General features: G+C 37.7%; 1 pseudogene; it reads left to right on the forward strand.

The window, feature by feature from the left end:
* Window positions 1–645: 645 nt before the first annotated feature.
* Window positions 646–12,520, forward strand: LOC131856487 (uncharacterized; annotated as a pseudogene).
* The last annotated feature ends 12,898 nt before the right edge of the window (window positions 12,521–25,418 follow it).

The raw sequence follows: 25,418 nt of genomic DNA on the forward strand, positions 1-25,418 counted from the left end.
GACAGGCCTACTGGGCGAGCATATGCTTATGGTTACAGGGGTCTAGTTGTCCAGCATAAGTTGGGAAAACTGGAGCATTGGAGGAGGGTCCTGGATGATATAGATACGCTCGTCTGGCGACCATATACAGATTGTGAGGTCTGGGCAGAGGATGGGCTAGAGATGCCCTATGTTTTTATGAGCTAGTTTTTGATAGGGCAGATGCCCTTTGTGATAGAGAGATTCCAGATGGGCAGGGTGCTGAGGCAGTATGGTCGGCAGTAGGGTGTACCACAGGTGACCTGCTTGTATGCGCGTCGGAGACAGGATGTACCTGATTGGGGTCCCACTATTGATAATGGAGCAGTCGTAGAGGAGTTCTCCAGCTTAGTGGGGCAGATATGGGACTATGCTTTTGAGATTTTAGATGCAAGGACGACCCATGAGTTTGCTGGTTTGTTTGCAGCTCGTGCTATTGCCAGGATATCAGATCCTTAGGAGATGCGGCCGACCTTTGATGATGAGGAGGAGGAGGTTGGGGGAGATGGAGACGATGGAGATGATGGAGGCAGAGGCGGACGATGGGGGAGAGGATATCGGGGGAGGAGAGGAGATAGGGGTAGGGATGGGGGAGGTCGAGTGGAGAGAGCAGTTCGGTGAGCTGTGATGGACAGGGGGAGAGGATGGCTGGCCATTGGAGCAGGGGAGGAGGGGAGAGTGGGAGAGGTGATGGCAGTGATGGGAGGGACAGATGAGTGGAGGCGGTCAGCACAGAGGAGGAGGACTGATGAGTTACCTCCACCAGCACCTAGGATAGGCAAAGGGATAGGGGGTACCCCTTCACAGGTGCCCCTACGGGTCCGAGTCCCGACACATGTGGAGGATGTGCAGATCATGACCCTGCAATTGACAGTTCAGTAGCTACAAGCACAACTATTGGCACAGCAGCGTCAGATTACTCAGTTGATGGTAGAGCAAGACACAGAGATACAACAATGTGGTCAGGCAGAGGAGTTGGTAGCTAGCATTCAGAGAGCGGTAGCAGGGGGCCCGATGAGAGATATTATGAGGGAGCTGTCCTCGAGAGTGAGGGAGGTGGAGTATTATAGATGCCATTATGACAATGTCGTGCCCAGGGAGCACAGAGTACAGAGCTTCACGTAGGCGAGATCGAGTCGATCTCGAGAGACTGGGACACAGTCAGAGAGAAGAGGCGTGATGGGGCCCTCAAGATAGGATCCTCCTGGAGATCTACGAGCTGGGACATCAGCTGCAAGACCATCCCCTTCAGGAGATAGTCATACCTGAGAAACAATGTCTCTATTGTATTTTTAGATCATTGTTTTGCTTGTACTGGGCACATACATGAAATTTTTTGTACATTTGGATCATTTTTTGATATTATATATAGATGGCATCATTTTCTTTGATCATGTGATGTGTTATTGGATGCATGTTCTATGTGCTCTATCTTTACTTTATGATGATGCAATGCTTAGATAGATGGATGCATGTGTTGCAAATGTATGATGTATGCTTTGATATGCTGTGAGATGTATCTTGAAAATGAGATGTATGATTTGATAATGATGTGAGATGTATCTTGAAAATGAGATGTATGATAATGATAATGATGTGAGATGTATCTTGAAAATGAGATGTATGATAATGATAATGATGTGAGATGTATCTTGAAAATGAGATGTATGATAATGATAATGATGTGAGATGTATGATTTGATATGCAAAATGATATGCAACTATTTGTTTTTGGAGCATCCTCATTCTGTATTTGTCATCTTGATATAACCATATGTTATTTTGCTTTTGATATAGGCATCATCATTGAGCATTGTTTTGTTTTTGGGATATGTTGAAACTTTATACAAGCATAATGGTATAATTGAACCATAATGACCTGAGAAATTTTTTACATGATTTTTGATTTTGCAAGATAGCACAAGCATCAAGGTATAATTGAACCAAGACGACCAGAGTGCGGATTGCATATAAACAGACAAGATTAAACCATTTGTATGCATAAAGTGGAATCATGTCTTCAGTGATATTCGATGTATCACGTCTCAAGACAAGTATTTACACAGTACAAATGATCGCCTCCCAAATAGAAGACTAAGAAAATATTGGAGTTTTTGCATGATTTCTAGCTTTGAAGCATTTAGTGAGAAAATGCAGAGAATCCAATAATTAAAAAGTTCAAATGCAAAAATAGTCAAGACTTTATGCGATAATGCAACATTTAGTACTTTAGAAAATCATCCATCTTTGCTATGTCTGTGATTCTTGTTTTAGTGATCCAATGTTTTTCTCTGCGATGGAGTGAAGTTTTTGGTCGCTGGATGTGATGTTTCTGAGTCTGGCAAATAGTCTTGATGTCTTGAATGTGTTGCAAGTTTTGACGATTTATTGCCCCTAGTTGAGTGTGCCTCTTGATGTGAATATGTACAGTGATTACCAAGCCATGGTGGAATGTGGTAAGAGGATATATGGATAGACCAGGATAGTGACTACGCTAAGTATGTCCTGAATGGATATTTGCTAAGTGTCGGGCGATGGCCGATAGTACTTTACTGCAAGTTTATAGATATAGATGAAGGAGTTGTTCTTTCACAATAGCGCTTGTTACCAAGTTTTCACCAGTTGCTTTTATTGTACCTTTTTATTTACTTTTTCTTGATTTTTTTGATTTTTTGCTTGTTTTTGCTTTTTTTGTGCATTAGGCTACTCAAGTGTAGTATTTCTTTAGATGAATGTTGTTGGTTGGTTCGTCGAGCACATCTCCTTCTGAAGTTGTAAGCTGATAAGCACCTAATCCATAGACTAATATGATGACATAGGGACCCAACCAGTTAGGTTCAAACTTCCCCTTCTTTTCTCGATCTTGTTGATTTCTTGGATTTTCTTTGAGGACTAGGTCACCAACCTTGAAATTGCGAGGGATGACCTTGTGATTGTAGCTTCTACACATGCATTGTTGATATGCTTTGAGATGAGTGTAAGCATGATGATGTCTTTCATCTAATAGTTCCAGTTCTTGCAGTCGGTTGACCCGATACTCTTCATCTGGGATTAAGCCTTTTAGAGAGACTCTGATAGATGAAATTTCTACCTCCAGTGGTAAAAAAGTTTCAGATCCATAGACCAATGAGAAAGGTGTTTCTCCTGTAGGTGTACGGATGCTGGTTCTATATGCCCAAAGTGCTGGATTGAGTTGTATATGCCAATCTTTGCCTACATCATTTACTATTTTCTTGAGAATTTTTAGTATTGTTTTGTTGGATGCTTCTGCTTGACCATTCCCCTGGGGGTAGTATGGTGTAGAGAACCGATGTTGTATTTTGAATTGTTCACATAGTTCTCGGACATCTTGGTTTTTGAATGGTCGTCCATTATCAGTGATGATGGAACTTGGAATACCATATCTGCAGATCAGATAGTTTAGGAGAAAAGACGCAATTTGCTTTCTAGTTACTGTGGCCATTGGGACTGCTTCTATCCACTTGGTAAAGTATTCTGTTGCGGTTATAATGAACTCGTGTCCATTTGAATATGAAGGATGAATTTTTCCAACCAAGTCTAGTCCCCACTGACAAAAGGGCTAGGATGTTGTAAATGGCTGCAGTTCCTGTGCTGGTGCATGTATCAAATTGCCATTGATCTGGCATTTAGGACACTTCTTGGTGAAGTGGTAAGAATCTTTCTCCATTGTAGGCCAGTAGTATCCCATCCTTATAAGCTTTTTAGCAAGAGTAGTCCCACTTGAATGTGTTCCACAAATACCTTCGTGAAGCTCGTGTAAAGCGGAATCAAAATCATTACGATCAAGGCAACGAAGAAGAGTACCATCTAGACCTCAACAGTACAAAGTATCAGTAGTAAGGGTATAACGGGCGGCTTGTTGGATAAAATTACATTTTTGGTTCCAAGATAAGTCAATGGGTAGGATGTTGTTCTTTAAATAATCATATATCGGTCCATATAAAGGTGAATCCGAACCAGTTAAGGCATAGACAACATAGGATTCAGAGTGGTCATAGGCTGGGGAGAACAATTGCTCTACCAGGAACTCATAACGACTCTGTTGCTCTAGAATTTGTAATAATGAAGCGATAGTAGCCATGGCATTGGCTGCTTTGTTGTTCAACCTTGGTATTTGCTCGAAGGTGATGTGTACAAAATACTGTTTGAAGTCGTCCACCATTCATTTGTAGGGTAGTAGCTTGTCATCCTTTGTCTGATAGTCGTTATTGATTTGATTGACGACTAGTTGTGAATCTCCATAGACCATTAACTCTATGATTTTCCATTATATGGCCATTTTGATGCCTATAACCAATGCCTCATATTCAGCCATATTATTTATGCATGGGAACATAAGCCTATATGATCTTGGTATAGTGTGTCCTTCAGGAGTGATGAAGAGAATGCCAACACCTGAACCATGTTGGGTGTAGGATCCATCAAAGTATAGAGTCCATTACGTGGTAGAAATAGCAAGAATGTCCCTGTCCGAAAATTCAATCTCCATAGTTTGTTTTCCTGGTAGCGGTGCTTCAGCTAGTTGATCTGCAATTGCTTGTCCTTTGATGGCTCTTCGTTCTATGTATTGGATGTCAAATTCACTGAGAATCATGACCCATTTAGCCAATCTGCCAGTAAGAGCTTCCTTGCTGAGTAGATATTTGAGAGGATCAATTTTTGCTACTAGCTTAATTGTGTGTGCTAGCATATAATGTCAGAACTTTTGAGATGTGAAGACTATTGTTAGACAAGCCTTCTCAATGAATGTGTAGTTGAGTTCATAGCCATTCAATGTCTTGCTGATGTAGTAGATGGCTCGTTCCTTTCCTTGTTGATCTTCTTGTGCTAACAGTGCCCCCAGTGATATTTCTATTGTTGAAATGTATAGAATAAGGGGCTTTCCTATGACTGGTGGTACTAGAACTGGTGGGTTCATCAGATACTATTTGATTTGATAAAAAGATTCTACACACTTGGTCTCCCATCTGAAAGGTACATTCTTATGGAGTAAATGATTGAACGGTAGACTTTTATCAGCTAGTTGAGCAATGAATCGCCTGATTGATTGAAGTCGTCCTTGTAGAGATCTGAGTTGATTGATATTCTTTGGTGGTGACATTTCCATAATGGCTTGTACCTTTGCTGGATCCACTTCAATACCTTTAGCTGAGACAATGTAGCCCAGTAACTTTCCTGATGTAACCCCGAAGACACACTTCTTAGGGCTGAGCCGAACTTGGAATTTCTCCAATCGATCAAAGATTTTTGTTAGGATGCCGAGATGTTTAGCTTTGGTGAATGATTTAGCTAGCAGATCGTCCACGTAGTCTTCCATGAATGTGTGCATCATGTCATGAAAGATTGTTGTCATTGCTCTTTAATAAGTAGCCCCTGCATTCTTTAAGCCAAAAGGCATAACATTCCAATAGTACGTTCCCCAAGGACAGGTGAATGTTGTTTTATCTTGATCTTCTGGGGCTATTTTGATCTGATTATAGCCTAAGAAACCGCCCATTAGTGAGAGCATTGCATGGCCCACTGTGAGGTCTACAATTATGTCGATGCTGGGTAAAGGAAAGTTGTCTTTTGGATAGGCTTTGTTGACATCTCTGAAATCGGTGCAGATTCTGATACTGCCGTCTGGTTTTGATACTGGCACTATGTTGGAGATCCATTCTGCATATTCGATGGGTCGGATGAATCTGACATCTAATAGTTTCTTTAGTTCAACTTTGACCATGAGTGCCACCTGTGGATTCATCTTTCATAGTTTTTACTTGACTAGCTTAACTCCTGGAGAGATGGATAAGTGATGCATGATTAAGTGTGGATCAATTCCGAGCATATCGGCATATGACCAAGCAAAGTTATTTGCTTTTCTTTAAAAAAGGTGATAAATGCCGATCTTTCCTCCTCTGCCAGCGATTCTGCTAGGTGTATGTTTTTGACTACTTCTGTGGTACCAATGTTGATTGATTGAGTGGGCTCAATCAATATGGGTGATCACTCATGAAAGTGTTCTAGAAGAGTGTCAATTCTCCCATCTTTAGGTGCCTTAAAAAGGTTTTCACCCTCAGATGCGTCCTTTATTTTTACTTTTTTGTGATCGAGAGCTGCCATTGACTGGTTTTCAGCATCAGATCTTTTATTTGGTTCATTTTTGCGACTAAGAGACCTGACACTCCCTGGTTTGCAGACATCGTTACTTTGTTCACTGGTAGAGCCTGTTTCTAGGCTAATGGTACATAGGTAATGGATAATAGATTCATCATCTGGGAAAATTGGTATATCATGTATTTCGGGTTCATCCCAGTCAATGAGGTTGGGAAAGACAAGCGGTAAGGAATCATTCGGTGGATCAAGTTATGCTATTGTAAGTGTCAAGACAGAGGTTTCATCGTGATTGGTTTTGGTAAAGAAGCCAAGGATTTTGTTGAGGTCTTTGATGGTATCATCTTCCATATAGACTTGTTCATATAATGTTTCTGTTCACTTTCCTTGGCGTCATAGATATTCTGCGGTCCAAATTCAAGAGGTCTATCTTTTGCGTTATGTTCTTCTTGAGAAAGGGATATGGTACCAGTATTATCAGTGATATCTGCAGTAGCATTTGAGCAGCTACCCCATTCATATTCATTGGAATTAGTCTCTAAGGCATCATCCCTGATTCCATCAGTGCTGTAAACAGGTATGTTATAGGGTGAAAATATATCTTTGATGATGGATACCAGTTTGATAGTTTTTATTGATTCGGTGTTAGGTCCTGCTTCTACTTTCTGTATTTGTTCATAAACTGTGCCTCCTTGGGGATTAATAATGGTATCATGAGATGATACTATTAGTTCTTGAGATATTGGTGTTTGAATATGAGCTACGGCTGCAGATATGGCCTTCTTGTGACTTAGAAGCTTTTCCTGATGTTGCTTCTATTCTTGACATTCACGTGTCTTGCGTATTGTTTATGCTGACTCAAATAGTGCTTCCTGCCAGGATTCTTCTTTGTACTTCTTCTTTGCTTTCCATTGAGGTTTTGGAGTTATGTGGAGTGTCCTTCTTAATAGGAAAGTGAGTTTACAACCCAATCCTATTTTGTCTCTACTGGGCTGTGAAGGAAGATCTATGGGTTTAGTGACTCCTTCTTTGTGTTTTCCAATAGGTCCTTTACCGTCATATCCCATTTGTTGCATGATTAAGTAGCCCTTTCCATATAGGTGTGTTGGTAGAACTATATCCAGAGGAGCTGCTCTGTTATCTTCTTCCTCATCTTTGTATAACTAGCTAAGAATGTCTTTCTCTTCTGATTCATGTGCTAGAGTGCCTAATTGGATGAAGGTACCATCAAATTTGGTGATGGGCTGAGTTACCTGATGTGTCGACGGAGTGGGCAATCCATGAGATTTGGGTGATGTTGGTAATTTGGCCAAACACATGGGTTCCAAAGATTATTCTCCCATACCTTGTTCTTTGATTTGCATTTTCTGCTTGAAATCTCCAGATAATGATTCGGGCTTTCCCTTCTGTAGATCTGATGTTGAGGATCTCTACTTTTCCCTATTCTGAGGAACCAAACTGTCCTGGGCTACCCCCATTGCATTACAATGTTGAAATGGATCGTGATCAGCAGATATAGAGACCTCTTGTCCGTTATAAGGAAATTTGACACACTGGTGATACGTAGAAGGTACTACTTGCATTTCATGTATCCAGGGTCGACCTAATAAAATATTGTAGGTGAGGTCTATATCTAAGACCTGGCACATAGTATCTTTTTGCACTGGTCCAACTTGAATGGGTAACATCACGATTCCTTTAGATGACCTTTCCTCATCATCATAGGCCTTTATGGTAATCTTTTTATGGGGATCAATAGACTCCTCCGAGAAGCCTAATGCACGGATAAGCTTTAAAGTACATATATTAAGTCCAGCTCCTCCATCTATTAAGACTCTTTTTACTCGGTGTTTATAAACGATGACTTCAATATGGAGAGGAGTGTTATGCGGATGACTCAAGGAAGTATTATCATGCTTTGAGAAGGTGAGATTATGAGATCCTGTCATTGGGCGACCATGGCTTGAAATCTGTCTGCATCTAGATCTTGAGGTACATTTGTTATCAAGAGCGCTTGTTCCAATATGTTTTTGTGTTTGGGTGACAGTTTCAACAATTCTAGTATAGATATTTGAGCCAGAGTTTTGTGTAGTTGGCTAACTAAATCATATTGGATTTTTGGTGTAGTGGTTGTAGGAGTGGTATGTCCTTTCAAGACATATTTCTGAGCTCTGGTTGTGACATTGATATATTCATGATTATGCTAGTCTCGGATGGTGATGACATTTACTTGATGGTTTTCAGCTGATATGTGATTGATGGTGTTATTGTAGATGTGGTTGATGCGAGCTCCACGTGTATCATTTGAGGTTGAAGCTCCATCTTTGTTGTAATTTGGAAGAGGATTTTTAAAGGCTTCATGGTCACCATTTGTTTTGAGACCATCTACCATTAAGTCACCTCGATCAATCATGTCTTGAACAATATTTTTCAATCTCATGCAATCATTCATTCAATGACCTTTGTTACAATGAAAATCACAATAGTGTTGATTGCAGGAAAAGAGAGAATCTTGTTTGCCAGAAGCTCTCTGAATGCTGACTCTAGTGATTTCCCGAGTGGTGTGAAGACACATTTTTGGAAATTTTTAGTGTCGTCGCACGAATTGTTATTAGGTCCTGGATTCGTGGTTTTGTTTTGAGTGTCGTTGGTGTTGTTTGCGTTGGGTTGACCTTGATTGGTGTTTGGTGCATATGTGTTAGCGTTTGGATTAGCACCTTTAGGATTTTTCATAGCCTGAGGATTTTCGGATAATGCGAGCACTAGTTGCTTAGATTTTGGATCATGCGATTCATTGTTGCCTTCATTTTTGTTTCGAGTCCAGAATCAAGACTTGTCCAAGTTGCTAGTGTTTTGGTTATTGTAGTTTGATGAATTTGTTCCTTCTTTGAAGAATTTGAGTGTTCCCTTTTTGACACATGCTTCCTCTACTTGAATGCCATTTTCAATCAATTTAGTGAAAGATGGTATGCATTGGAGTTTGAGCCTGTAACTCATCTCACCATTCAAGTTGTCAATGAAGATTTCCATTTTCTCCTTTTCAGGAATATCTCGAGGATATCATGATACCATACGTTGCCAGCATTGAAGGAATATCATGAATGTTTCGTTGTTCTTTTGTTTGGTGTTGCAGACGTCTAGCATGGTTATAGCATGTTGAATGTTATAGAAATATTGTGTTATGAACTTGTTAACCAATTCATCAAACGATCTGACAGGTGGTGTAATTTTTGATAACCATTCCATTGTTTGCCCTCCCAAGCTTCTTGGGAATAACCTCATCAGATAGGTGTCATCATGAGAAAATTCAAGACTCATGGTACAGAATTCTCTAACATGATCATGGGGATAACTTTTTCCATCGTACTTGTCAAATTTAGGCACGTCTGAGTTTGGAGGAAAAGGGATCATGTGCAATCTTCTGTCAAAAGGATAAGACAGATTTCATTTAATGAGTACCGCACTCTTGTCCCTTGTTGCATGTCTTGCATTTGTCTTTGTAACATTTGCATTTGTTGAGTAAGGGCAACCAAAGGCGCATTGTTTTGCTGAGGGAAAGGTTCTTCCCTTGTATTGATCCTAGGTTGAAACGGTGTATGGAACGGTATGTTTTTCTCGGGAACGTATTGTCTTGGTGTATGTTGCTCCAGTATGTTTTGATCTGGGATGTTTTGTCTTGGTGTATGTTGTTCTAGTATGTTTTGATCAAGGATATCTTGTTCAAGGCCGCGTGCTTCCCTTTCTCGTTGTCATTCTTGATATTCGTAATGTTGAGGTCGCGTTCTAAACATATCTGCGTCAAGGTTTTCAAGGAGTTTTACTCCTTTACTTGTGAGCATGAGCAAATATTTTTCTTTGTCATTGTTACCTAAAACTTCATTACCCATGTAATTTTAGCCAAAGGATGCATTTTTATCAAATGATTGCATTTATAGAAGGTACATTGCAGTGTTTTTTTAAAAAAAAAAAAAAAAAAAAAAAGGTATTCTCATTTGTATTGAACATTGATAGATTACAAATTGATTTCATGCATTTGAAGCATATTTATACATGCAATGAATTCCTTAAAACCTCACACAAGCCATGAGCTTAGCATTTCTATCTTTCCTACATATCCAAAACAGAAAAGGATAGAATTAAATAGTGAGTGTAAGGATAACCAATCATTGCCTTGGGTTGCTTTGACTGGTTATTGGTTGTCTCGTTGCCCTTATGACTGTTTTCTCGGTCTTCAAATTCTGAACAAACCCTGCTTTCCTGCACAAAAGAGAAAAGGTGTCAGATCCAACAGATCTAAGCAATGAAAGATTGTCCTACAATATACCATTTATCATATCCTATCTTATTTTCTATTTCGAAAGGGCAGGAAAGATAAAGACACAAATCACTGCTTCAGGAGAAAGAAATGTTTATGCTAATGTGTTTGTTTCATGTGCAGATAATTAGTTACTCTAATTGGCATGTGCCCCTGACCGAGGCTCCCTTTGGGTATGAGCCCGACATACCCTTTAGAGTAACTAATCTCAGAATGTCAAAATGGAATGATGAAGAAACCAACTGAAGTATCAAAGGGACATATTTGTTTTAAATATGAAACTTTTACTTTACTATTCATGATATATATAAAAAGAAAGCATTAATGGATAAACTGTTTTAAGGGACATATTATTCCAATATGAAACCTTATAGTATTTTTTTTTAAAAAAGAAAAGGGGTCAATGCTACATAGTGAAGATAAATGATTCAATGCAACAGGTTGGTATAGAAACAGAGCATTTGAAATATTTTAACACATGTTCAAACAGCAAACTTCAATGAAATCAGAATCAACTGGTAATGAAATGAGTGTCACGAGCCCGTGCTCGAACTTCATTTCTACATAAGATTAAAATGCACAGTCAAGAGACGTAAGGAATGCATGTTCAAACAGAAGTTTTGTCCACCAAAAATTGTGGCTGGTTGTTTCTCTTGTCAATATCTATATCAAAAGGAGACATCAGGTTTGGGAAAATTTTGAAGTTTCAAACATAAAATTGCCCTCTCTACACAATGTTGTGAGATTGAGATGAGGGGTGGCTAGCATTAGTATTTTATGACTAATTGGAGCAAGGAAAATGTGTACTGTTATTCAATCTATGTTGGTAAGCCTAGGAGCATTTTCAGTAGATTGCTTAAGTTCGGTTTTTGTCTGGGCTCTTACAACAGTATTCAAAGTGCTCAGTGGTTTGGCCAAAGTTTTCTAGGTTGCATCCAAGTATACCAAAAGCCACAGTCATTTCTTTATCTCCAGGTTATGATATAAAATAATTCATTTCATGCTGCATATTCTGTTGCATATCTGGGCTGTGATTCCTTGAGAATCAGTGCTTTGGATGGCGCCAACTAAATTTCCTATGTGGAAGAGGGACAAAGGGTTTATGCCATGCATTGTGCATGTATTTCTATTTACAGCTGTATGTGCGTTACTATTGCTTGTTTGGGTGGCTGTAAAGCCCCTTTCACTTTGCAATAATGGGAAAGAATCCTTGCATGGTGTGCATATAATGGAAGAACCTATTACCGATGGTAAAGCCACAGGAAATATTGAAAAGCTCAATTGTATAAGATGCCCACAAGCTGCTCCTATAGTTGCAAACAAGGTTGAGGGTGTTCAGCATTTTTTTTTTTCATCTCACTTGTTGACCTGGGTTCACCAGAAAAGCCAAATAGGAATTTCCTCAGGATGCTTAAGGGAAAGCCTTTTCGTAAGCCAGACATATCTCATACCATTCAGGAAGTGCTTGGAAATCTAGAGACAAGTGGATTTCATTCAAGAAAAGGAATTGTTGTTGATGTTGGTGCAAATGTGGGAATGGCAGCATTTGCAGCTATAGCAATGGGTTACAAGGTAGTGGCTTTTGAGGCTGTCTTTGAGAACTTGCAGCGTCTTTGTGATGGAATGTACCTGAATCGAGCAGGTGATATGGTGACTTTCTACCATGCAGCTGTGTCAGATGTGCCAGGCAACCTAACTATGCATAAGGTGGTCGGACGACTTGACAACAGTGCAGTTTCTGCAACTGGTGCAAAGTTGGCATTCAAGTCCAATGAACTCATACCAGTTAGTGTAAGATCCATAACCCTAGATACAGTGATTCATCAGTCTGAGCTAGTAATTCTACTCAAGATTGATGTGCAAGGTTGGGAATACCATGTTCTGAAAGGTGCAACCTCCTTATTGTCAAGAAAGCCTGGTGATGCTCCCTACATTATATATGAAGATGATGAGAGACTGCTGCATGAGAGCAACACAAGCAGTAACGACATCAAAGAATTTTTAGCCAGCATGGGTTATAATTCTTGTACAAAATAGGGTACAGATACACATTGTAAAAAGAAAATAAGCTAGATACTTAATACAGCTAAGGCTCTTTGTCTTCTTGATGTGCTATGATTACATCTTTTTCCAAGAGTTGGGTCTACTTCTGCATCCACTCAATTAATTTCCATACTCATTTTTATTGGTGGTGTTGGGATGTATTCATACATCTCAATTTTTTCACTCTATCGGTTTGAATATAATATCCTTCATCTGCAGTAGGGTGTTATGAATGTATTCATTATCGTCATATAAAGAGAAGATGTATCATAGTAAAAACCCTCTTCGTACTTCCAGCAATGGCATATTAATAGAAAATAAAGCAAGAAGAAGCCGTTTCATACCTGTAGAAAATGGGACTTGCATTTAAGAGAAGATTCAGAAAACTTCAGCATGCCTTCAGGAAAAATTCTAACTTTTAATGCACAGTCGCGACCTGGATTGTTCGAAAACTGCAATCAAATTTATCTTGGGTGGCAGCACCAGTAGCAAATACATATTCTTCATCAAAGACTTCACAAAGCGACGGAAATCCAAACAGCAATGGCGGCACCTTAGGGTCTCAAACCCTCGAAAAGCTTCTCCAGTTGTTTTCATTTTGCAAAATGAGAGGCTAAGTCATTGCGAAAGGAGTATAAGCTTTTAGGGTTATCACAAAGCCCTTTGTAATTTTTATTTTTTCCTTCAAGTCCGTTAGGCTTTGCAAACATAGAAAACAAAAAGAAAACAATAAGAAAATATATTTGGTGATATCAATGTTTTAATTTTTCATTAAGCATTGATATTATCAAGTATGTTTTATTTTTTATATTCTGTTTTCTTTCTTTGTCCAAAGCTTGTATTATTTTGTAAAAATATTTAATTACAATATGATTATAAATTGTAATTAAGTATTATTATTATTTAAGGTGAAAAGGGTGTATCCATGTGCTAAAAGGAGATTAAGTCTTTTGACTTAATTCTTGAAGGATGAGTTAATTTTGGAGAGATAAGGCTACCATTGAAGAAGTCTTTTCAGTTTGGAGACATAAGGAGAGCATATAGGAGTATTCATTACCACTTGGGAAATATTCAAAAGAAGTTGAGATAATTTTGGAGAAAAGAACATTTTTATAGGAACATGAGGTTGTTTGAAATCAAATGGAGTGAATTTAGGGAGGTTGGAGCACTTTTAGGCAAAGGGTCGAGGTTGGACTTTTCCACTATTTTAGGGAGCTTTTATTACTTGGTTGAGCTTTTTTAGGCCGTTTCTAGTGATCTGTTGGGTTGGTTATTGATTGAAGAAGACTTTTCCATGCTTGTAGCCCTTTTTGGTGTCTTCTAGACTCCTCTTTTTGAGGCCCTTTTCTTGCATCCGACCCAATCAGTTGGAGAGGTTTTGTACTTAGTGCCTTGGGACACTTGATTTTGGAGGAGTTCAGATTTATGCAAGAACGGTGTTTTCAGAGACAGTTTCTTGTCCTTAGCATTTCTTTTGCATGGATTCTGTAACTCAGATTTAGAGATATTTTATATGTGACAGCATCTTTTGGAACGGTATTCTATGGAATCAAGCCTTGTTTTCCTTCCATTTTTTTTGTGTACAAGCATGATTGATGAAGTTAAATTTGTGAGTTATATTGCTCCTTGTTTACTTGTCTTAGATAGTACCTTAATATAGGAACATGTGTATGTTTGCAGGTCATAGTATGTGTTTAAGAGTTCAAAACTTTTGAGTGAAGAATTACTCTTCCTCATTGGTTCATCTCAGGACCTTATTATGAAACACTTATGCAAACTTATAATAGGAAAGAAGTGTTTATCAATTAAAGTAGAATATTGTAGACTGAGATCGGTTTTTATCATTTATCTCTCACATTTTGGTGTATCACCAGGTTCTAGTTAAGTTTAGTTCAGTTTTAAGTTCCATTTCTGCAATTCTTATCCTTTACCCTGCAAAGTTAGTTCAATATTAGAGAGTATCAGGTGATTATCCAATAGGAACCGGCCTAGGAACCAGAGGTTTCATTTCAGGTTATGCATTGCCCACATGCAGAAGTGAATCCCATGTTAGGCCAAATTGCTAAACTTATAGTTTAGTAGGGTGCAAATTTGTGACTTAACAGTCATTTTCCATGAGCCTTTCTACAAGCTTTTGGAATGAAGCGCTTTATTGACATTCCTAAAGAAGCTCTTCAGAAATTTTGGTATCCTCCAGGTGTGGACCTTCAAAAGGATTTGACAACCTTTGATTCATACTGGACTCTTCTTGTGCCTCGCTTTGTTGGTTTTGTTGAGAGCGAGTAATAGGCATTTTAGTAGAAACTTTCAGTGATGAAGGGGACAAAATCCTCTTCGATACGTTGCTCGGGGGTTGGTGGTTCAGATCAGGGTGCGTTATAAGTGATACACTCGTTAGGCAAGAATGCTAGATTGATCCTTCCTCCATGGTTTATGATTTGATTAAAAGTGGATTTTTGACAATATACCCTAGTCTTTAAAGGCTCTTTATCAAATTCGTTGGATTTGTTTTGGATATAACGTTTGACGTGATGAAGGAATACTCAATGAGATTTGAAGAGTTGATGATTGATGTATAAAAACTTGTTTCTCTTGATAAATTTGGAAAACTTGGTTGTTGTTTCCTTAACGTGATGTTACGATAAAGATTCTTTCTTCTCAGAATATGGGGATTAGTCATGCATAAGTGATCAATGGTTTCCTTTGATTTGTTTTGGATTTAGTTGATCTTGTTTTGAAAATTCAAGTTTTACTTTTATCAAAGTGAAGGTTTAGATGCCCCTTCACGACAAAGTGTGTCAAATGATATGGATAAAGTCTCCCGATATGGAAACTTGATTTGACAACCTGAGGTTTTTAAACAAGTGTTTTTGAGATGAAATCCATGAGATGATAGAGGATCCTTTTGATACTTGTGATGATGTTTCCGGATTTTGATAGGATAGATATGTTTTACTGTGCGATCAGTTTCGGATTTTTACAACATTTCTTTTGACACAAACTTTGCTCAAGAAAAGGTTTTTACAACTTTGTTTTTGTTACTCTGCTTTGATTGAAAATGATGCTGATGAAAAGAGGCTTCTAAAGATGTTTTCCAAATTTTCAAAATTCCTCACTGTTTTGCCCCTGTCTCTTTGTTTTTGGTCACGCGCTAAAACATAGACAAGATGCACTACTAAATTTACTTCATGCGCTATAAGAATGCCCACACGTGCTAGGCTGCCCCCAGCCACACGCTAAAGTTTTGACTGTTAAAATTTTGTTTTTTGCCTATTTTGAAAAGCTATGCGCTAGTATGGGTCTGTGACGCGCTAACTATTAAACCCTACGCGCTAAAGTTTTGATTGTTAAAATTTTGTTTTCTGCCTGTTTTGAAAAGCTATGCACTAGTATGGGTCTGTGACATGCTAACTATTAAACCCTACGCGCTAAAGTTTGGCTTCCACGCGCTAAGCTGATGCTTCAACACGCTAGGTTGTTTTCCTGATGCGCTAATTGTTTAACACTGTTTTGGAATTTTGGATAAAACGCTATTGTTTTGACAAGACGCGCTAACTTGAGGCTTGGATGCGCTAAAAAAAGTACCCTACGTGCTAAGAAGTTGTTCCCATGCGCTAAATTGCCCTGATTTTTCCTTTGGTTGGTTTCTTTGCAATTTTTGGATTTGATTGTGAGTTTTTCAGTCTTGATGGATGATTTTCTGAAGTAGTAAATGCAAGCACAGCACAAAAAAGACAACCATTTTTGCCTGATCTAACAAAAAGTGTATGTTCTACGAGGATGTGTTCAAATCCCCAATGTTTTAACAGGTTTGGATACGAATAATACACTTCAGAAAGACTTTTTATTCAAAGGTCATAAATAACATCATAGCCCACTAGTCTCGATACTTCGTCAACTCAAACAGTCGTGTCACCCCCTAGAGGGCGCCCATTTTTTTGCCTTTTGCCAGAAATTAGCTCAAAGTGAATCACTTCACAATTGAGTAGTTATCTTGGGAGATATATGGTGAGTGATCTTGGGGGCGTATTCTTCCCCACCCTTGCACTATGATGTTATAAATGTCTGGTTACTGACTTGGTTCAAAGTTTCTATTTCTATGGTTCATAATTAGGCTTCCCGTTCGGCCGTCAGTGATAAACTTCCTCAGGAGGCTTCCCAACCTTTAGAACAAAGGCTTTACGTATCTCGAGGATACTGGGGGAAGGCTAATCGCTGCGCGCAACCGTTGAAAAAGACTTTCGTCACTCTCTACTTTTGATTATAGTGGGTTGGAACACTTGGCATCAAAGTCATTTCCCACTTAAGTCATTCCCTTCACACCGACCATAAATGGATTTAAGAGTTGATTCCAACTCCTCGGGAAGGCAGGCCTGCTAAAGGATTTTATTTGCTTGAAGTAAAGAAAGCTTTAAGAGTGGTCTGGATTTTTGATCACCCAGTTAAGGGGAGAGCATATTCCTTCCACTTTCGAGACAAGGCAAACAATTTTTCTTTTTAGCCTTTCAAGATAAATGATTTGCTAACTTCTATTGGGAGATGTTGCTCCAAAAAGCATGGTGTTAATTTTATTTCCCCAAATCAGTGATTATTTAATCTAAGAAAATAATCAAGTCAACAAAGCAAAAGGTTCGATTTGGTCAACAAAAGAAAAATCAGTAAACAAAAGGGGAATAACTTCCCTCTTTGATTGCAACAAAATTTTTAGGTGAGGTTCTTTCCTTTGCAAAAAAAATTGAAAATGAATCCTTTTATACACCAAAGGATGGTGAGGTTCTTTTTATAGCTACTTTTGCAAAAAAGGAAGGTTTGTATGGTTCTTTTTAAAGCCTAGAAATAGGTTTTCTCCTATGAAAGCAATAAATGTTTTGATTTGTGGTTCTTTTTATAGCCCAAAGAAAACAAGTGAGTTCAATTTTAAGAATAAAAGAAGTTCAAAAATTTAAACTAACTTAACTAAGTTAGTGAAAATCCTAACTATCTTAATATTTTTAAAATTAAGTTCCCATCTGCAACAAATTTGTTAGAATCCTGCAAGAAAACAAGTGGAAAATGTTAGATGGTTGGTGGATTCCAACATGTCTACTTTTTTACTCCTGGTTACAGATTTTAAATTTTTGATTTCTATCTGTTTTCGATGCACTACAGAACAAACTGTACGTGCTACAAAATATCTGTGATGCGCTAAAAGAAATTAGTGATGCGCTGTACTATTTTCGGGATGCGCTACTCCATGTTCTAAAAGCGCTGCTATGTTTTTCTCCCACGTCGAGACCTATAGGAAAAGTTTAGTATTTTGATGCGCTAATAAACAGACTTGACACGCTAGATGATGGACCCAACGTGTTGAACAATGAACTGGATGTGCTAGGTTGTTGACCAGATGCACTATGGAATGATTCCCACACGCTGATTCTCGTTTCCTGCGGACTTGCAAAAGTGGTTATATTTGAAAACCGATTTGATATATGGGGTAATACCCCACGGTGGGCACCAGCAATGTATGCGGGAAAACCGGGCCGATAGAACTCAATATGTGAAAAAATGAGCTCTATGGAGCCTTGCTCACAGACCCACAAGACTTCTTGGTGCAAGCTATGGAGTCATGAAGTATGGCTCAGCTTCCCAAGGATGGTTCCATTGTTTTCTATCTTACACGGTCCCTCAAACCAATGTTTTTGCTCTCAGATCACTAAGCAAAATGGTTTAGGGATGGCAAATGCAAGAATGAGGGATGCTTTTGTGGATTTTAATATGAGATGCATCCTAAACTATGCATGATGCTATAGATGCAATTAACTAGTTATAAGATGACAAGATTAGTAAACAATACTATCCTAGCATACTATATTAGTTCATGATTTAAGCTAAATGATAAGGAACATACTATAAATTAGCATATTTAGATTAATTCCTGTTTAAAAGAGAAGCTAAATGATGAGCATAAAAAATGAGATATGAAAGCTTGAATGGATTTAAGTATAAGTGTGATGTTAAAGACTTGGATATGAAAAAATGGAGGAATGAGAGCTCTATTTATAGCAAAAATAGGGCAATGGATGGTTAGGATTGAAAGAGGCAATCAAGGGCCAAGTTTGAAAGTTGGGAATCCATGTTTGCAATTGGCACCAATGAAATGGTGACAATTGTCAACATAAGGTTGGTTGAGAGGAGATGTAAGAAGCATTAAATGCTTGAGAAGACCTCATGGTTATCCTAGGGGTTAAGGGTTAAGATTAAGTTACGGTTATCCATTGGATAAAGCTTTTACCCAAAGGATAAATTCTTGTGCAAAGTTTTAAGGATAACCATGGTCAAAGCAATAAATGCTTGATGAGACCCTTGGGTTAGATGGAGGTTGAGTTTATGGAAATTCTTTAACCATGTAAGAGGGTTGAGTTAACCATTAATGGTTATGAAGACTTTGGGGATAACTTTGTAAGAATTCTTCCAAATTTGGGGGCATTCAACAAGTTAGCTTGTTGAATGGATAAAGGCTTTAATGTATTTTGAAGACTTTACTCCAAATTTGAGAAGTGACCTCCTCAAATTTAGGGAAAAGGGATAATGGATGGGTTTGGGTTAATTAATTAGGTTTAGAAGAATCTAGAGGAGGTTAGAAAGAGGGTTAGAATGCAAGTGGGAGGTGTAGGATTTTGCAAGTGGGTGAGAGAAAATAGGTTTTAATTGAATTTAATTCAATTTGGTTGCAATTAAATAAATTAGATTTATTTAATTTAGGATAACTATTTTAATTAAATTTGAATTTAATTAAAAAGTGGACAGGGGCTTTAATTGAATAAAATGAATATATCCTATTAAATGGTATAGTGAATTTAATTGAGTAATTTACTTAATTAAATAGAGGAATACGGGTTATTTAATTAAATTAGATTTAATTAAATAGAGAAATGAACATAAAATATTCATTTAGGAATATGGTCATTTTTATACGTCTACACTTATTATCCAAGTCACATTGATGTACAACAAAATAGGTTCATCGGCCAAAAAATGTCCATCAAAGTCACAATCTGAAAGTCATCCGGAAACATTATGTCACCTCGATGACCCTTGCTCCACAAGTTCATCGACCAAACTCTCACCGATCAAAATCCACATCGGCCAAGCAATTGAAGTTGGTTTGACATTCAATAGGTCATTCCAAAGACTAATGTCACCTATATGCTCCTCTACACTCAATTCATTGCCATAAGTTACGTCGATAGCTTTTCCAAAACTGCCAAACGACATCAGCCTGACTCTTCCTAGCAGCCCTCCACCTGTGGATGTGTATCGACATGACATATGAAGTCGGGTTGACAAATTCGATCTCACTCCATAGAGGATCATCACATTGATATAGTTTGTCTGTTTGTTTGTCGATATGTTTGTCTCTGATGTCAGTGCAAGTTCATTTTCCACAATAGAACCTCCTATCGGTGCAACATGAAGAGGTCTCCCCGATCATAACTTATCATATGCAAAGAATACGACTTCCAACATTGGTCAGAGTCACATTGATGGATACCAAACATACTCCACAACCTCATCATTAAGACTCACTCCGATAAGACAATTTTGATCTATCATCAGCTAGATATGCTCAGTTAGTAAGATGCATACAGTTAGCCCAAGTTAGTTTGATAGAAATTTTTTTTTGATCATCGGCCAGAGTCACATCGATCACACAGACCGTAGATAATTCAAGATCACTATGTAGATCGAGCAAAGTTACTCTGATCAGGTCACCGAAGAGGACTTCTCCAACACTGCTTAGATTGACTAGACATCTTAAGGGTCTCGTCGATATTGCAATAGAGTGGTCTCTTCTACAACTTCATCATATCAGCGCCGCACACTGTTGGCAATATAACAAGGATATTGAGAAGGATGTTGATGATTATGGACATAACTGATTAAAAATGTTTTATTGTCTTGATATTATTATTTTGTCATTGATGTCAAGAAATTGATTTTCTAATTCAGTATGATGTTGCCATATCTTAAGAAATATGATATGAAGATCATAAAGAAGTCGGTAAAGACACAAGAAAGAATATGATGAATAAAGGGATAAGTTATTCAAGGGGCAACTCTACCGAGTCAGACAATGATGAGATCTTGATGTTTTAGATTGTTTTAACATCATACATATGTTGTAAAATGTAAAGTTTAATACTACACTATGTTATCAGCCAAAGGAACTAGTTGGTAAACCCTAAGGAACCTAGTCGGTAAACCCTAAGGTTATCGCAGTCGGTTAATGAAGACAGAATGTCTACCGAGTAAAGTTTAGTATTCACCGAGTTGTAACCGAACTATAACAGAATGTATTAAATGTTTACATGTGATATTTAATGAAAGAAGCTGATGAGTTGGAGCGGATCAATGATTGGCAAGCCGTGGCAGAAGTTTGTTAACAAATCTAAGGCAATGGAAAGTCGGCAAGAAGATCTACAGCTCAGATTGAACCGCATTACCCTAACACAAGTTCTAAGATGATTATGCAAGTTCTGAGGCAAGGTAAAACATTTTCAGATCGAAAGATACATTGAACCTGGACAAGATTGAAGATTTGATGGCTATGATTGATCATGGAAAATGTGATCAAGGAGATTAAGCAGTTGGAAGATCGTTTATAAATAAGGAACTGTTGATAAACAGTGATTGTGGGAAAGTGTATGCACAAGGATGCTACATAGTGATTACCGAGCACAGAAGCTTGAAGACCTGTTAGAATAACAGAGTATTGATGCCCAGCAGATAGACAAGATTGCAGATAGATTTTTATTACTGTTATTTTGTGAAAGTGACAGAAAATCTCTTAACCGAGTGGACTTAACAGTCTTATAAGTAAATCCTCTAACAAGGTGACATTCTTATTTGAGTGTTTGAAATCCTTCTAAGAAAGTGAAGATCCTAACAGATCTGAGGGAAATCCCTTAACCGGGTCACATCTAGTAATGTGTTTTGTAATCTTTAATAGGATTGGCTTTTAACCTAGCATACTCTAGAAGAGTATATTTCTTAGTGGGTCTGAAATCCCATAGTGGTTTTTCCCTATTTGGGTTTCCACGTTAAATTTGGTGTTATGAGGTTTATATAGTTCATATGCTTTTGAGTTTGGATGTTTGACAGTTTTATTCTATGACTGATATATGTTACCGAGGTTGAATTTGATGTTTTCATTGATGATTAAGTTTGTATGATTCACCCCCCCCCTCTCATCTTGTTGGCTATTGGATCTGTACTTATATTAAGTATCCGAACTATCAATTGGTATTAGAGCTCTAGACTCCTAAAGGAAAGTTTAAAGGCACTTGAGTTAAAGATCCAAAGATGTATAAGAGGGATGCACCCAAACTGAATAAGTCAAGTTTCTCTACATGGCAGAAAAGGATGAAGCTACATCTATCAGGAGTTGGAGAATATGCTATATACTATCTGGAGAATGATTTTGTTACACCGAGCACCTATCCATTGACTATGGAAGAGATAAAGGCAAAGCAAGAACACATTCAAGCAATGATTGAAATAACATCTGCATTGACCGATTTTGAGTTTAATGATCTAGAAGGCTGCAATGATGCGAAGGCTATGTGGACTAAGCTCATATCTGTATATGGAGGAGATGAACATGTTCAAAGAGAAAAAGTTGATAGTCTAAGAGGACAACTTGAGTCTATGAGGATGAATGAAGGTGAGAACATAACCCAGTACAGTACAAGACTAAAGGAGATTGTAAATCAAATCAAAGGAGCAGGAGGAACTATTGAAGAAAAGGATGTGACAAGTAAGTTGTTAAGAACCCTTCTACCTGCTTATGCAATCCGAGTCTCTGCAATCAATGAATTAAGGTCTATACCTAATATGCCAGTTTCCTTGGATGCTACTATTGGTAAGCTACATGCATTTGAGTTAAGTAATTTTGATAACAATGGGTCATCGGTAAATAAAGTTGAATCCGCATTTAGTTCTTTTCATTTGAATGAATCTAATGATTACAATGAAAGAAAGTATAAGTACTCTGGAGGAGATCATAGTGGGGCAAGTGAAAGATTTCAGAAGAACATGGAGGAGGTACACAAACTGTATGAAGAAATCAGAAAGCAAGAAGAGTTTGAAGCACTATTGGCCAAAAGGTTACCAAGAGGCAAAGGTAAGTATAAGGGAAAACTACCCTTGAAATGTTTCAATTGTGATAAGATTGGACATATGGCTTCTAACTATCTTGACAATGATTTCATTGAAAAGAGAGATTACCGAGATGACAGACAAAAAGATAATCATTATAGAGGTCACCGAGACTTTAGAAGAAGAGATAGAAAGACCTGCTTAATTGTTGATGAGGAATCTGAACATGATAAATCAGATGAGACTGATACAGAGGAAGTTGTTTATGTGGCTATCAAGGATGGATCAGATGAAGAAAGGTATAAAGAAAAAGCCCTAATATCTCACATAAACACTAATGATTCTTGTATTATAGATAGTGGATGCTCACATCATATGACAGGAGATAAACACAAGTTTGTTATGTTAGAAGATTATGATGGAGGCTATGTTAGATTTGGTAATGATGCACCATGTCTGGTAAGAGGTAAAGGATCCATAACACTTCTTGATAAAGCAAGATGCAATGATGTTTATTGGGTTGAAGGTTTGAAATACAATTTGTTGAGTGTAGCACATCTAAATAACATAGGTTACCGAATAGAGTTTGAAAATGGAACTGTCAAAGTTCATGACAAGCATGGAAAGTTAGCTGCTACCGGGACACAAACAAAAGGTAATACATTTCACCTTGACTCAACTCGAAATAAGTGTTTGTATGCAAAGATTGATGATACCTGGTTATGGCATAAAAGGTTTTGTCATGTTAATTTTGATAATTTGATCAAAATAAGCAAAATGCACCGAGTAAGAGGTATACCGAGTCTTGAAAAACCTGAGAATGCTATATGCTGAGGATGTCAAATGGGCAAGATGACCAGATCTAGCTTTACAAGTAAGTCCTACACTTCTAAGGGAATTTTAGATCTTGTGCACACTGATCTTTGTGGCCCTATGAAAGTTCAAAGTTATTATGGTGATAAGTATTTCATATTATTTATGGATGATTATTCAAGGATGATGTCAGTAATGTTTTTAAAAGAAAGATCAGAAGCTTTTCAAATGTTTAAATGGTATAAGGCTAGAGTTGAAAATGAAACAGTAAGACAACTGAAATGTCTTAGATCAGATAGAGGAGGAGAGTTCACATCTGATGAGTTCAACCTATTTTGCAATGATCATGGTATTAAAAGACAAGTCTCTGCACCGTGGACTCCACAGCAGAATGGAATAGCTGAAAGAAGAAACAGATCTATTGTGGATTGTGCTAGAACTCTGATGATTGAGAAGAAGGTTCCACAAACATTTTGGAGAGAAGCAATAAGCATAGCTATTTACACCTTGAACGGAGTTCAATTGAAGAAAGGTACTTTGAAGACACCTTATGAAATCTGGTATGGCAAGAAACTGAATATAAGTTATTTTAAGATCTTTTGAAGCAAATGCTATGTTCATAAAGATGATAGAAATGGTAGGTTTGATCAGAAAAGTGAAGAAGGAACATTTCTAGGATATTCCTCTAGAAGCAAAGCATTTAAATGTCTGATCAAATCATCTAACAAAATAGTAGAAAGTGCAAATGTGAAAATTGATGAATTTGCAGAAAGAAATGATGAAGAAAATTCCAAAGAACCAGAAGACTATGATGAATTTGTCTATGTACAATCGAGAAGTCTTACCGAGAAGACTATTGAAGAAAATAAAGAAGATATCTAGTTACCAAGTGATGAAGAGGATCATACAAAGCCTACCAAGCCTGTATTAGCCAAATATGTCAGAAGACACCATGCACCAAGTCAGATTATAGGAGATAAGGATGATCCAGTGATGACAAGGAACAAACTGAGATAGAACACATGTTTGATATCTGAATTTGAACTGAGAATAGTGAAAGAGGCATTTAACAGTGAAGATTGGATAAATGCTATGACAAAAGAGATTGATCAAATTAGGAAGAATGACACATGGACACTGGTCCCAAGATCTAAAGACAAAAATGTAATCGGTACAAAGTGGATCTTCAGAAACAAGTTAAATGAGAAAGTAGAGGTCATTTGGAACAAAGCAAGATTGGTTTGCAAAGGTTATGCCCAAGAAGAAGGAATTGATTATGGTGAAACTTTTGCACCTGTTGCCAGACTTGAAGGAGTTAGAACAGTGTTGGCATATGCTGCTTTCAAAAACTTCAAGGTATATCAAATGGATGTCAAATCTGCATTTCTGAATGGAATATTAGAAGAAGAAGTTTTCATTGAACAACCTGAAGGATTTGTTGAAGATAATAATAAAGATCAGGTATGTAAATTAAACAAAGCTTTATATGGTCTGAAACAAGCACCTAGAGCATGGTATGAAAGATTGCACTCATATTTGATTAAGATTGGTTTTATAAGGACAAATGAGAACAACAACATGTACATGAAGAATGATGAAAATGGAATACTGATCTCAGCTATATTTGTTGATGATATTATATTTTGTGGAAATGACTCTTTATGCAAGAACTTTGGAAATCAAATGAGTAAAGAATTTGAGATGTCATTAATTGGTGAGATAAAGTATTTTATAGGTTTACAGATACTGCAAATGAAAAATGAGATTTTCATTACCCAATCCAAGTACATAAAGGAAATCTTGAAGAAATTTGGAATGGAGGATTCAAAGCCAGTAAGTACTCCTATGACTACAAACTGCAAACTATCAACGAATGATGAATCTGCATCTGTTGATGAGACACTCTACCAATCTATGATTGGAAAACTACAATATGTTGTTCACAGCAGGCCTGATATAGCACATGCAGTTGGTATTG

The sequence above is a fragment of the Cryptomeria japonica genome, chromosome 7 (assembly GCF_030272615.1).
Source record: "Cryptomeria japonica chromosome 7, Sugi_1.0, whole genome shotgun sequence".
Lineage (NCBI taxonomy): Eukaryota > Viridiplantae > Streptophyta > Pinopsida > Cupressales > Cupressaceae > Cryptomeria > Cryptomeria japonica.